The sequence below is a fragment of the Bison bison genome, unplaced genomic scaffold (assembly GCF_000754665.1).
Source record: "Bison bison bison isolate TAMUID 2011002044 unplaced genomic scaffold, Bison_UMD1.0 scf7180017864062, whole genome shotgun sequence".
NCBI lineage: Eukaryota > Metazoa > Chordata > Mammalia > Artiodactyla > Bovidae > Bison > Bison bison.
Window position 1 is genome coordinate 153,738 of NW_011494634.1, and position 14,361 is coordinate 168,098.

Sequence of the window (14,361 nt, forward strand, 5' to 3'; positions counted from 1 at the left end):
AATGAATTAATAATTAACATTACTCTTTGCACTCAATAATTACACTTTCAATTAGACATTATAATATCTCAAAATAAGCTGGTTATCATTGCATTATTATTTTTAGTTACATACTTATGCTATTACTTAGAATCTAAGGAACATAGTTCCAAAATGAACAGAGAATAGCTGATAAAGTACTAAATGTGATCTCACTGGGCTGCATTTTATTCTTAATCAAAGTTACCTAGATACAGTACACATATATGACTCAATATTTATTAACTACATAGAATAAAATGTAACAGAAATATGCCATAAGATTTTTTTATTACCCAAGCATAGTGTGAGTGATTTTTTTAAAATATAAAGACAAGAAAATAACATTTTATTTGTCTAAAGACAAAAAGAAATAGTTTAATCTCAACATCCCTCTTTTCATACATTTCTTTAAAAACAATAGAAAATGTGCAAAGGACATAAAGCCAGGACATAAATAAATAGTCTCAAGAAGCCATATCATACCATTGTTTTGAACGTATTAAGCTTTTACAGAAACTCAAATATGAGAACAAAATTTTCTGAACATATATAGAAATACTTTACAGTCTCCATGAGAAATACATATATTTTATTGAAATAACCTTTCAAATAGTGTTACACTTAAGTGAAAGAAGAGGAGTTGAAGGGATCAAATTTGAGAATGCTTATAATGTAACAGAAAAAGAAAGTTTTGATATTTTTAAATGGAAAACATGATTGACATAAAACAGCTAAATGTAAACACCATGACACTTCAGAAAGAAGTGAAAGGACAAATAATAAGTAGTAGAATAAGGAAGCTGGGAACAAATCCAAGTTCCTCCTTTACTAATTTCCCTAATTATTAATTTCCCTCATATAACTCACTATGATTTTACTTGAATAAAGACAGAAGTCTTTGTAGCAAGTTTTTAAATGCTTGCTTCACCTGCTGGTTCCGTAGAGTATAAATAAAGGGGTTCAAAAGTAGGGCAACAGAGATATTGAGAACCGCGACTCCCTTCACTAAGGAGAGCCTCTGTTTGGCTGAGGGTTTCACGTACATAAAGATGCAGCTGCCATATGAGAGGGAGATGACAATCATGTGAGAAGAACAAGTGGAAAAAGCCTTTTTTCTCTGGTTGGCAGAAGGACTTTTTATTATTGTCAGGGCAATATATGTGTATGATAGAATCACTAATACCAAAGTGATCAGTAGAGTCATCAGGGCTAGGATGAAACTCAGCATTTCAAACAAATGTGTATCTGTGCAGGAGATTTGCAGGAGAGGAGCAGTGTCACAGTAGAAATGATCAATGACATTGGAGTTACAGAAATCCAAGGTTAAGCCTAAAATGAGTCCTGGAAAAATGATGAGGAAACCAGCCATCCAAGAGCTAAGGACCGGCTGGATACAGATTTTGTTGCTCATGATGGTTGTATAATGCAAGGGTTTACAGATGGCAACATAACGATCATAGGACATGGCAGCCAGGAGATAAAATTCAGATGCACCAAGAAGGAAAACAAAGAATAACTGAGCTGCACAACAGTTATAGGTAATGGTTTTGTCACCAGTTGCCATGCTAGCAAGCAATTTGGGAATACAGACTGTTGTATAGGAAATTTCTAAGAAGGAAAAATTTCAAAGGAAGAAATACATAGGAGTCTTGATATGAGAATCAAGCAAAATGAGGGTAATGATAGTCAAGTTGCCTGAGATGCTTAACAAATAGCAGGAAGCAGGAAGCAGGAAGATAAATAGCACAATCTTCAATTTGGGGTCCTCTGTCATCCTACTAAGATAAACACTGTCACTGATATACGGTTTTCCATTATTGCCTCCTGATCTGCTTCTGGTCTGGTGAAAATATTGAGAAAAAAATTATGCAAAAGGACCAGAAAACATGAAGATGACAATGTCAAAACATTAGTAATTGCTAAAGGAGTACTTTTTGGATATGATTACTTTGGATAAGGCAAACTAGCGAAAGCTGTTACTTTTCTTTTGAGTAAAAGCAAATATGTTGTACAAATTTGATGAAATAAAAAAGTACCTTATGTCACTTTTATATTCTGGTTTAGTTATATTTATGATAATGAAATGAAGAGATGAATATGTAGGTGAAAAAATTTGATTTTTTCTTAATATGTAGGTATGAACGCATCATATTACTTACACTCAGTCTTGCTGATGATTACGTAAATAGCATTGCCTCAAGAAGCTGACAGTGGGGGCAACAGAGAAGCAAGAAGCAAATGGTATATAAATGTGTGTGATGGTTGAAAACAGAAACCCAGCTTTAGGCTTAAGATACATAGTGGAAATAATTCAGTATAATAATGTTCATATCTCTTCGGTTTGGCCTTTTACCAATCTACTCAACTAACTAAAGCTATTTCCTACAGTTCTTTTTGATTTGTTTTGTAAATTAGCGTAATATATTTTGTCCCTATTTCCACCACCTCTCTTTTTCTGTCACTCTTCTCTTGTACCATGGCCTATTCCAAAATTAAACTTATCTGATTACATAGAGAACCTGACTTGAACAAAATTAATCAGATTTAATGTTTCTTCAGATTATAGTTTTGAAAATGGGAAGAGAATAATAAAGCAATATGCAAAATTAGTAAGGGTTCAGCATGAGGGAAAACGAAATATGGTAGAAGAATAAAAGGAAGAGAAAAGGGAGAATAGAGGCAAAGCAGAAAGGGAAGATAGTAAAGACAAAGATTTACCATTAAGATTGAATTTCTCTTACGATAAGAATTCTATTTACCTCTTGGCTTTTAAACTGATCTATAGATCAAGGCAGCAAATATGTAATTTATCTTTACTGAGGTGAATAAAAAAGAGAAGCTCTAGTAAATTTTACTCTAATGATCTGTGTCTGAGCAAGGTTTCAGACACTTACAGGCAATACTGACTGCCCTGAAAATATGGTAAATCAAAAGTCAAGCCACATCAAATGAAGTTGATTATGTGGCTGAGAATTTTATAAGCTCATACTAAGTTAAATGTCATGGATCCTCCTAGGTATAAACATGTCATCCCTTGAGAGGAAGCCTCTGCTTTGATGACTTCATTATCAGTTATGCTTCTTTGGTGACTTCACCATTTATAACAGACATTAATTAACCAATTTTTATAGGTCTATGAAGAATGCACTGTTGTACACTGTAAAGGTATATGACACTGTCTAAGAGAATTGCAGTTTACCAATGTTTTGAGGGATGCTGGGAGGGATTGGGGGCAGGAGGAGAAATGAAGACGACAGTGGATGAGATGGCTGGATGGCATCACCAACTCAACCGACGTGAGTTTGAGTGAACTCTGGGAGTTGGTGATAGACAGGGAGGCCTGGCATGCTGCAATTCATTGGGTCGCAAAGAGTCAGACACGAATGAGAGACTGAACTGAACTGAATGTTTTGAGGAGACAGGATGCATGTGTGCATGTAGCAGTGTACAATGCCCCATGAACTTAAGGGCAAATAAGACTCATGTTTACTATATGGCATTAGAGACTAGGAGAGATTTCTCTGGGGCTTGGGACTGTTGGGGAGATGAACAAGAGAGAATGTTTAAAGAGAGGATGGATCCTCAGTTGGGCATTGGAGACAGAGTAGGAAGTAGAATAAAGCCTTTTATGTAGGATAAATAGTGTCAACAAAGCTACATAAGAATGACAACTCATGAATTAATAAAAATTTACCAGAGACATTATGAAATATAAAGTTTTATCCAGGGAATATTTAAGGCTCTGAAAATTCTGTCTTTTAGTATCAAAATATAATAACATCTTCATAGTATTTGTACACATTTTCCCAAATCTAAAGGATAATTTCTGAGGAAACTAACTGTATTGTAATGGAAATAGTTACTTGAGTCAGAAACAGATCTATCATCCCAAGTCAGAATTAAATTGGACCTAGCTTTCCTATTGCTCCATAATACTCGATATACACTGGAACAGTGTTTATATATCTTATATGTATAATATATATAGAAAGTTTATTAATCTTATTTGTATTTACATTAAAAACTGAAAGGAAATTCCCTCCTTTCAAAAGCATGATAAAACTTATTTAAAAATGGTGACATTTAATAAATCAATTTCAGACCACCTACAATTAAAATAAAATCTGAAGAATTAAATTTAAATCTATTAACATTAAGCAAGCTTAGAATTTTTTATTTATTTTCAATAATATGTGGATTTATATATCAGTTTGCAAAATACGCTGAAACTTACAAACTGTTACTTTCCAGTTCAGTTCAGTTCAGTCACTCAGTCGTGTCCGACTCTTTGCGACCCCATTAATCACAGAACACCAGGCCTTCCTGTCCATCACCAACTCCCAGAGTCCATCCAAACTCATGTGCATTGAGTCGATAATGCCATCCAGCCATCTCATCCTCTGTCGTCTCCTTCTCCTCCTGCCTCCCAAATCCCTCCCAGCATCAGGGTCTTTTCCAATGAGTCAACTCTTCACATGAGGTGGCCGAAGTATTGGAGTTTCAGTCTCAGCATCAGTCCTTCGAATGAACACCCAGGACTGGTCTCCTTTAGGATGGACTGGTTGGATCTCCTTGCAGTCCAAGGGACTCTCAAGAGCCTTCCCCAGCACCACAGTTCAAAAGCATCAATTCTTTAGTCCTCAGCTTTCTTCACAGTCCAACTCTCACATCCATATAGCCTGGACTAGACGGACCTTTGCTGGCAAAGTAATATCTCTGCTTTTTCATATGCTATCTAGGTTGGTCATAACTTTCCTTCCAAGGAGTAAGCATCTTTTAATTTCATGGCTGCAATCACCATCTTCAGAGATTTTGGAGCCCAAAAAAATAAAGTCTGACACTGTTTCCACTGTTTCCCCATCTATTTGCCATGAAATGATGGAACCAGATGCCATGATCTTAGTTTTTGAATGTTGAGCTTTAAGCCAACTTTTTCACTCTCCTCTTTCACTTTCATCAAGAGGCTCTTTAGTTCCTCTTCATTTTCTGCCATAAGGGTGGTGTCATCAGCATATCTGAGGTTATTGATATTTCTCGCAGCAATCTTGATTCCAGCTTGTGCTTCTTCTAGCCCAGCGTTTCTCATAAAGGTAAATAAATAGAATTACTTAGGTAAAAAATATGTTCTGTTAATGTTCACATTCCTTATATTTCTGTTGAAGAATGAAGCACTCAGATTTTTTTTTTTTTCCTTCCATGGAGTCACAGTGAAATAGGTAATTTTTAAAATTCAAAATGGGAGAAAATAATAGCAAATGAAGCAACAGACAAACAACTAATCTCAAAAATATACAAGCAACCCCTGCAGCTCAGTTCCAGAAAAATAAATGACCCAATTAAAAAATGGGCCAAAGAACTAAACAGACATTTCTTGAAAGACATACAGATGGCTATCAAACACATGAAAATATGTTTAATATCACTCATTATCAGAGAAATGCAAATCAAAACCACAGTGAGGTACCATTTCACGCCAGTCAGAATGGCTGCGATCCAAAAGTCTACAAGCAATAAATACTGGAGAGGGTGTGGAGAAAAGGGAACCCTCTTACACTGTTGGTGGGAATGCAAACTAGTACAGCCACTATGGAGAACAGTGTGGAGATTCCTTAAAAAACTGGAACTAGAACTGCCATATGACCCAGCAATCCCACTGCTGGGCATACACACTGAGGAAACCAGAATTGAAAGAGACACATGTACCCCAATGTTCATCACATCACTGTTTATAATAACCAGGACATGGAAGCCACCTAGTTGTCCATCAGCAGATGAATGGATAAGAAAGTGGTGGTACATATACACAATGGAGTATTACTCAGCCATTAAAAAGAATATATTTGAACCAGTTCTAATGAGGTGGATGAAGCTGGAGCTGATTATACAGAGTGAAGTAAGCCAGAATGAAAAAGACCAATACAGTATACTAAGGCATATATATGGAATTTAGAAAGATGGTAACAATAACCCTGTATACAAGACAGCAAAAGAGACACTGATGTATATAACAGTCTTTTGGACTCTGTGGGAGAGGGAGAGGGTGGGATGATTTGGGAGAATGGCATTGAAACATGTATAATATCATATGTGAAATGAGTCCCTAGTCCAGAGTTGATGCATGATACTGGATGCTTCGGGCTGGTGCACTGGGAGGACTCAGAGGGATGGTATGGGGAGGGAGGAGGGAGGAGGGAGGAGGGTTCAGGATGGGGAACACGTGTATATCTGTGGTGGATTCACGTTGATATATGGCAAAACCAATAAATTTAACACATGTAGACCCTTTGTGATTATCCATTTGTAGCTCAGATCAGCAATTTATAGACTATCCAAATATCTCCTTTATTCTTTATATTCACAATATTTAATTTAATAATAATACAGCATAGCACTAAAATTAAACAACTGTTTATCCTAGCAAGTGATTAGGGTTGTTTATTTCCAGGAAATATCCTAAAGAGTAAACAAATTTCTCCAAGACATTCAGATTCAAAGGCAGAGTTTCCCTTTGGATCTTTGGTTTGTTAGTAAACAATAAACCAAAGACATGTCAATATGGATACAGACTTTTTTCCTATCTCCTTTAACTACACTCTCAGGAATTTTTCAACAAAATACACTATATTGAAGTCACCATGCAATCTTTTTACCTTCATTTATTTAGAAATTTATTCATTCCTTCCTTGAATACATATTTTTCATGTGCTTGAAATGTGTCAAGCATGCTTTTATGTAATGGGCATAAAACTATAATCAAGATACATTAATATAAATGTGAGTATATGAAGGGTTAAGAATTAGGTTCAGAGCACACCTGGAGGATTTCCAGTTTTAATTCAACACGTAAAGATCTGAGAAGTCATCACTCATGTCTCTATTACCAGAAAAAGCAGAAAAAATTGAAGATCAATGGCTTTCTTGTCCTATTAGAGAACTGAGGTAGCAAGGCAAACCACCACAACAAAATCAGGAGAAACAGGCCTACCCAGAGAGAGGAAGCCAAGACCTGCTTATCTGGAGACAAAGCCATAAGCTGACAGGAATGCTTCAATTCTTCAAATTGATAAATTTATACATGCTGAATGTCTACAGGGAAATGCCTGTGGGGTAGTGTGAAAGTGAGAAACTCCTAGAAGCTGTATTCTTCGGCAGCAGAGCAGGATTGCTGTGGGTTTTACCTTCTAGGACTCCACCAAATTCTCAGAGTGAACAGCCAGGGAAGATCCCCTTTTGACTCTAGAATGGAACAGAGATGAGTTATCATGAAATGTTACCAGAGCATTTCCATATATAAAGGCCTACTTTCCACAGCACAAGACTTTACCAGAAAACTATCACACCTGATGAAAGGGCATTTCTCACACTCTAGCCCCCAACAAACTTGTCCTGCCTAAAAGTGGAAAAAAGTTGGATCACCAAAGACACTGTGATGATGATAGCCTAATAAAATCAGATTTCATTATAAAATTATAGAATGCTTACCCTCTCCCACAGCTTGACACAACATCAACAGAGCTCTGGTACAACTGAATTATAGCGGAAACAGTGCAAGATGCAGACACTTTCTGAAGAGGAGTGCTTAAGAAAACCCCAAATCAACAAGAGATTCACAATAAAGAATGCTAGAGGAATTCGACCCTGCTAGCACCAATTGCTATAGCAACCACTAAATAAAACCTACTTCTAGCAAGATCAATAGAATACCTCACATTAAAGGCCTATTTACCTTAGTTCCTGTTACTAGACAGATCATTTCCTGCCTTCAACACAAAATTACAAATCATGCCAAAAGGAGAAAAAAACTACAGACAGAAGTGGGAAGGCAATCACCAAAAACAGAATCACAGAACTGATGTTAAAATTAATATGTTAAAGGCTATAATGGAAAATCTAGATAAACACGAAGAACTCCATGAAAATATAACCAGAGAGAAGAAAACTCTAAGAATCAAAAGAAAATGTCAGTATTGAAAAAAGTAGAGTGAAAAGAGGGCTTCCCAGGTGACACTAGTGGTAAAGACCCCACCTGCCAATGCAGGAGACATAAGAGACATGGGTTCAATCCCTGGGTCGAGATCACCTGGAGGAGGGCATAGCAACCCACGCCAGTATTCTTGCCTGGATTAGAGGAACCTGGAAGACTATGGTCCAAAGTGTTGCAAAGAATCAGACACGAATGAAGTGACTTAACAAACACATACACACATAGTGAAAATAAAGAATGCTTTTTATGAACTCATTAGTAGACTGAACATAGCTGTCGAGACTAGCTAGATAAGCAGGGTTTCCGAAAGTGCGATACGGCAAGAGAATGAGAAATGAGACACAAGAATCCAGAGAAAAGTAGGATCAGGGGACCAACACCGCTCCAAGGTGAAGGTCCCGAAACTGAATCCAAGCCAGCTTCATTATACTTTCAGCCGTGAAGGAAAGAATATGCAGGGAGTTAAACTATAACTCATGTGGCCTTCAGGGCCAAAGAACAAAATGATCATTAACCATTGAGTAATTAGGGAACAGTAATCAATAACACATCAGTAACTAAGACTAATATTCTTATCTATAGATTTTCCACCAGATATGTAAAACATGTTATTCCGCGACACCAGTTGAGAAATAGTCTGGGGTCAGATTTCCGACCCCAGGATCATATCTGGTTTTCAAGATTATGAACTGTTCCCTCTGGACTTGTTCCAAGAGTCTCATGCTTTATAGCATCCAGTTTATCAATAATTATACATTTATTTTGCGGCCCTTGCCGGGGCCTGCTTTTCTTTTATTCTTCCTGTCTCCTATACATAGCCAAAGAAAAATTTAGCAAGCTTGAAGACAGGTCAATAGAAAATCCCCAAACTGATATACAAAGAGAAAAAGGATAAAAACAATCAAGCAAAAAGAAAAAAAAAAAAAAGCCCAGCATCTAAGAAGTAATGGACAATTTCAAAACATGCAACACATGTTTGATTGGAAAACTAGGAGAACAAAGGAAAAACAGAGCCAGAGACATATTTGAAGTGACAATGACTGAGAACTTTTCAACATTAATGTCAAACACAAAATCTCAGATCTAGAAATTTAAGACAAGACCAAACAGGATAAACACTTCTCACTTCCCCTTACAACACCTTCCACCAAAACTAACTAACTAAATAAAACTACACTTAGTCATAACATATTCAAACCACAAAAAACTGGACACAAATAAAAATCTTGAAAAAAAAAAGCCAGAAAAAAAAAAAAATCTCTAAAGAGAAATTGGATAGGAGTTATAGTTTCTCATTAGAAATACACAATGGAGTATTACTCAGCCATTAAAAAGAATACATTTGAATCAGTTCTGATGAGGTGGATAAAACTGGAGCCTATTATACAGAGTGAAGTAAGCCAGAAGGAAAAACATAAATACAGTATACTAACGCATATATATGGAATTTAGAAAGATGGTAACAATAACCCGGTGTACGAGACAGCAAAAGAGACACTGATGTATTGAACAGTCTTATGGACTCTGTGGGAGAGGGAGAGGGTGGGAAGATTTGGGAGAATGGCAATGAAACATGTAAAATATCATGTAGGAAACGAGTTGCCAGTCCAGGTTCGATGCATGACGCTGGATGCTTGGGGCTGGTGTACTGGGACGGCCCAGAGGGATGGTATGGGGAGGGAGGAGGGAGGAGGGTTCGGGATGGGGAACACATGTATACCTGTGGCGGATTCATTTTGATATTTGGCAAAACTAATACAATTATGTAAAGTTTAAAAATAAAATAAAATTAGAGAAAAAAATTAAAAAAAAAAAAAAAAGAAACTGAAAGCAAGAAGAGAGGAGTGAACTACTTAATTTTTTGAAAGAAATAAATACTCAGATAAAACATCCTTCAAAGGTGAAGAATAAATAATAGCTTGCTGAGAGAAACTGCCACAGACTGGAAAGTTTGTGTCATCTGGTCACAGAGTCGGACAGAACCTAGTGACTGAACAATAACAACAACAAAATTGATATGTTGAAACTGAATACCAAGTGGAATGATATTTGAAGTGGGGCTTAAACGTGATGCTTATAAGGAGAGACCCTCAGAAATGGGACTAGTGCCCATTTAAAGAGGCCTCAGAGAGCATCCCCGATCCCTTCTGCCATGTGAGGACATGATGGAAAGACTATTAAATCTATTAATATGTAGCAGGGACTCCTTGCCCTGTGCTGTGCTCAGTCGTGTCCAGGACTTTGCAACCTTATGGGCTGTAGCCAACCAGGCTCCTCTATCCGTGAAATTTTCCAAGCAAGAATACAGGAGTGAACTGCCATTTCCTACTCTAAGGGATCTTCCTGACCCAGTGATCGAACCTGAGTCTCCTGCATCTCCTGCATTAGCAGGCGGATTCTTTACCTATTGAACCACCTGGGAAACCCCTTAGACACTGAATCTGCAGCACCTAGATCTTACACTTTTCAGCCTCTGGGATTTTGAGAAATACATGTTTGCTGTTCAAGCCACTCAATTTATAATATTTTGTTATAGCAGCTCAAGTGGGCTAAGAGAAATAAAAACAGAGAATCCATTTGCAACAGACTTGCCCTGTTAAACAAAGTTCTTTAGGAAAAAGGCAAATGATATACAGGTCAGAAACTCAGATATACATCAAGAAAAGGAGACTACTGAAGATAAGATAAAGGTATAACTACCTTTGACTATTCCAATATTCTTGCCTGGAGAATTCCATGGACAGAGGACCTGGATGGGCTATAACACATAGGGCAGCAAAGAGTTGGTCACCCTGAGCAACTAATCATTTCACTTTTCACTTTCATTTTGCTAACCTATTGGTGCTAATAAGTAGCATCAATTCTATTAGTTGAGTTTTAGTAAAATTAATTACAAATCCAACATCAATACTAAAAGTTTGAATGGTAATATTCTGAGATCCAACTAAGATTACCTTCGAATTCCTGTCTATTTCATTGTTCTCCCTCCTTCACTCCTTATTTTTTTTGTCTTTACTTTCATTTTCCCTCTTCCTTTCCCTTCTTTTATTACTTCTTCCATTTTTTTTTTTTTTTGCTTTATTCAACAGTTTTAAGGAGAAACTCTGACAAGATTGTCAGTGAAGTAATAGAAATTTATACAGTGCCTTCCCTGAAGTTGGCTTAAAGCTCAACATTCAGAAAACTAAGATCATGGCATCAGGTCCCATCACTTCATGGCAAATAGATGGGGAAACAGTGGAAAGGATGGCTGACTTTATTTTTCTGGGCTCCAAAATCACTGCAGACAATGACTGCAGCCATGAAATTAAAAGACAATTACTCCTTGGAAGGAAAGTTATGACCAACCTAGACAGCATATTAAAAAGAAGAGACATTACTTTGCCAACCAAGGTCTGTCTAGTCAAGGCTATGGTTTTTCCAGTGGTCAAGTATGGATGTGAGAATTCTATAAAGAAAGCTGAGAGCCAAAGAATTGATGCTTTTGAACTGTGGTGTTGGAGAAGACTCTTGAGAGTCCTTGAACTGCAAGGAGATCCAACCAGTCCATCCTAAAGGAGATCGGTCCCGGGTGTTCATTGGAAAGACTGATGCTAAAGCTGAAACTCCGATACTTTGGACACCTGATGAGAAGAGCTGACTCAGTGGAAAAGACCCTTATCCTGGGAAAGATTGAGGGCAGGAGGAGAAGGAGACCACAGAGGATGAGATGGTTGGATGGCATCATCGACTCAATGGACGTGAGTTTGAGTGAACTCCGGGAGTTGGTGATGGACAGGGAGGCCTGGCCTGCTGCGATTCATGGGGTTGAAAAGAGTCGGACACGACTGAGCGACTGAACTGAACTCAACTGAATGGGTAACTTGAACATTTAATAATTTTGAAGAACCAATGGCTTCAAAGTTCCTGCATTTGAAGAACAGCATACATTTACATAATCAAAAGTCAAACTAATTCCAAGTATAATAAAAGACCTAAGTATCTCATGATCCAACTACTAAACACCAAAAATAATGAGAAAATATTTAATGTGGCCAGAAAAGAAAGACTAATTACAAACTATGAACACTGGGGAACAATGGCATAAAAAATTTCTAACTTCTTCATAAACACTGGAGGCCAGAAAACAAAAGGCAATCTTTATAGTGTTCTGAAAGAAAAAAACAATTGTCAACCCAGAATTCTGTACAGTGAAACTACCCTTCAAAAATGAAGGAGAAATAAAGATATTTTCAGATAAAATAAAATTAAGAGTATTTTCCATTAACACATTTGCTCTCCAAGAAGCTGTCAACAGTATAAATTATGTATGGGATTTTTCAACAGATGCCAAATTGGTTTAGAACTGAAGTGTGTAACAGAGACTTGGCAGGGTATGAGAAAGACAAATATTACAGCAGTTTAAACAAACAAAAAATTTTATTTTTGTCCCTTTGAAATGTTCAGACTGGTAGGATGAAAATATTCAATGAAGACTTAGAGGTTTTAAGCTAATATCCCTGCAATGCTGTCAGGAAGCTGGATGAGTTCTATTAATATCTTGTTTATTCACCATTCCTACTGTAATTACTCATCAGCAATGTGCCAAATAGCTAGCCATCACATCTGCATAACAATAGTGAGATAGGCTAGAGTGGAGGAAAAGGGAGAACACTGTTTATCAAAGAATAATTCCTGGAATTTGCACAAAGTATCTTGATTTACATTCTTCGAACAGAATTTATTCACTGGGCCACAAGTTGCAAGAAAGTCTGGTGAGAGACATAAATATTTAATTAACACAGAAGAAGTGGAGAATGTTTACTTATTAGGAAATATCAATTTAAGACCCAATAAAAAATAACACAAACACTAATGAAAGGAAGCTTTTAGAATAGAAATGGAATTGCATACAGAACATGAAATGTCTAGAGAATTAATAATGGTTCATTCAGTATGAGGCACAACTCTTTTCCATGACAGGCTACATTCTTACACTGACTTACATGGTCACTTTTTACTACCAATAAGAATGATTCTTTTTTTCCTTTTTCTGTTTCCAAAACATAGGATTTCAAAACATGAATGTGTGGGAGGGCAAACATATTAGAGGAATCAAAACTGAATTCTCTGGAGATATAGTTTAAAGTAACATAAAAAAAGAATATATATATATATATAATTATATCTTTTCAAATATTTAGTGCATAGAGAGAACTCTTGTATAACATATAAATTTGTGATCCTTTGGGAATGGGTTTCTTATATTTCATATCCTCATAAGATTTCTTCATAATTATTAGTTATTTTCCTTTGGCACACAGGAGTATAAATACTCCATGGGATCAAGTGTTGAATAATTTTATATGGCATAGTAGGTAATACTTAGAAATATATTCGATGCATATATAAGCAAATTGTAATGGGCAAATGCAATACACTAGTCAAAAAATCTGAAAATAAGCTTTAATTACAAAGTATTTACATTTACAAATTTGCCAAAAATAGATTATAAAAAAACAATCATTCACTGAGGGCTGGAGTGAGATTCAGAGAAGAATAAAATATCAGCATGCTCTGTTGAGTATGATGATAAAAAAATTAAATATTGAGGTAGAGATGACTTTTTCTGAATAAATCTGTGTATGTATCTTCTCTGAAAAAATATTTGAGTTTTTAAGTGTTTTTGGCAGACTACTTGAGTCCAAACAGATGAAAAGAATTGATATGTCTAAAAGGTGGCACTGCTGCTGCTGCTGTTGCTCCTAAGTCGCTTCAGTCGTGTCCAACTCTGTGCGACCCCATAGACAGCAGCCCACCAGACTACCCCGTCCCTGGGATTCTCCAGGCAAGAACACTGGAGTGGGTTGCCATTTCCTTCTCCAATGCATGAAAGTGAAAAGTGAAAGTGAAGTCGCTCAGCCGTGTCCGACTCTTAGCGACCCCATGGACTGCACCCTACCAGGCTCCTCCGTCCATGGGATTTTCCAGGCAAGAAAGAGTACTGGAGTGGGGTGCCATTGCCTTCTCCGAAAAGGTGGCACTAGAGATAAAGAATCCACGTACCAATGTAGGAGATGCAAGAGATGCGGGCTTGATCCGTGGATCAGGAAGATCCCCTGGAGTAGGAACTGGCAACCTGCTCCAGTATTCTTGCCTGGAAAATCCCATGGATGGAGGAGCCTGGTAGCCTGCAGTCCATGGGGTCGCTAAGAGTTGGACACGACTGAGCGACTTCACTTTCACTTTTCACTTTCATGCATTGGAGAAGGAAATGGCAACCCACTCCAGTGTTCTTGCCTGGAGAATCCCAGGGACGGGGGAGCCTGTTGGGCTGCCGTCTATGGGGTCGCACAGAGTCGGACACGACTGAAGCA

General features: G+C 37.2%; 1 pseudogene; it reads right to left on the reverse strand.

The window, feature by feature from the left end:
• Positions 1-895: 895 nt before the first annotated feature.
• LOC104985877 lies at positions 896-1,836 on the reverse strand (annotated as a pseudogene).
• Between the last annotated feature and the right edge of the window lie 12,525 nt (positions 1,837-14,361).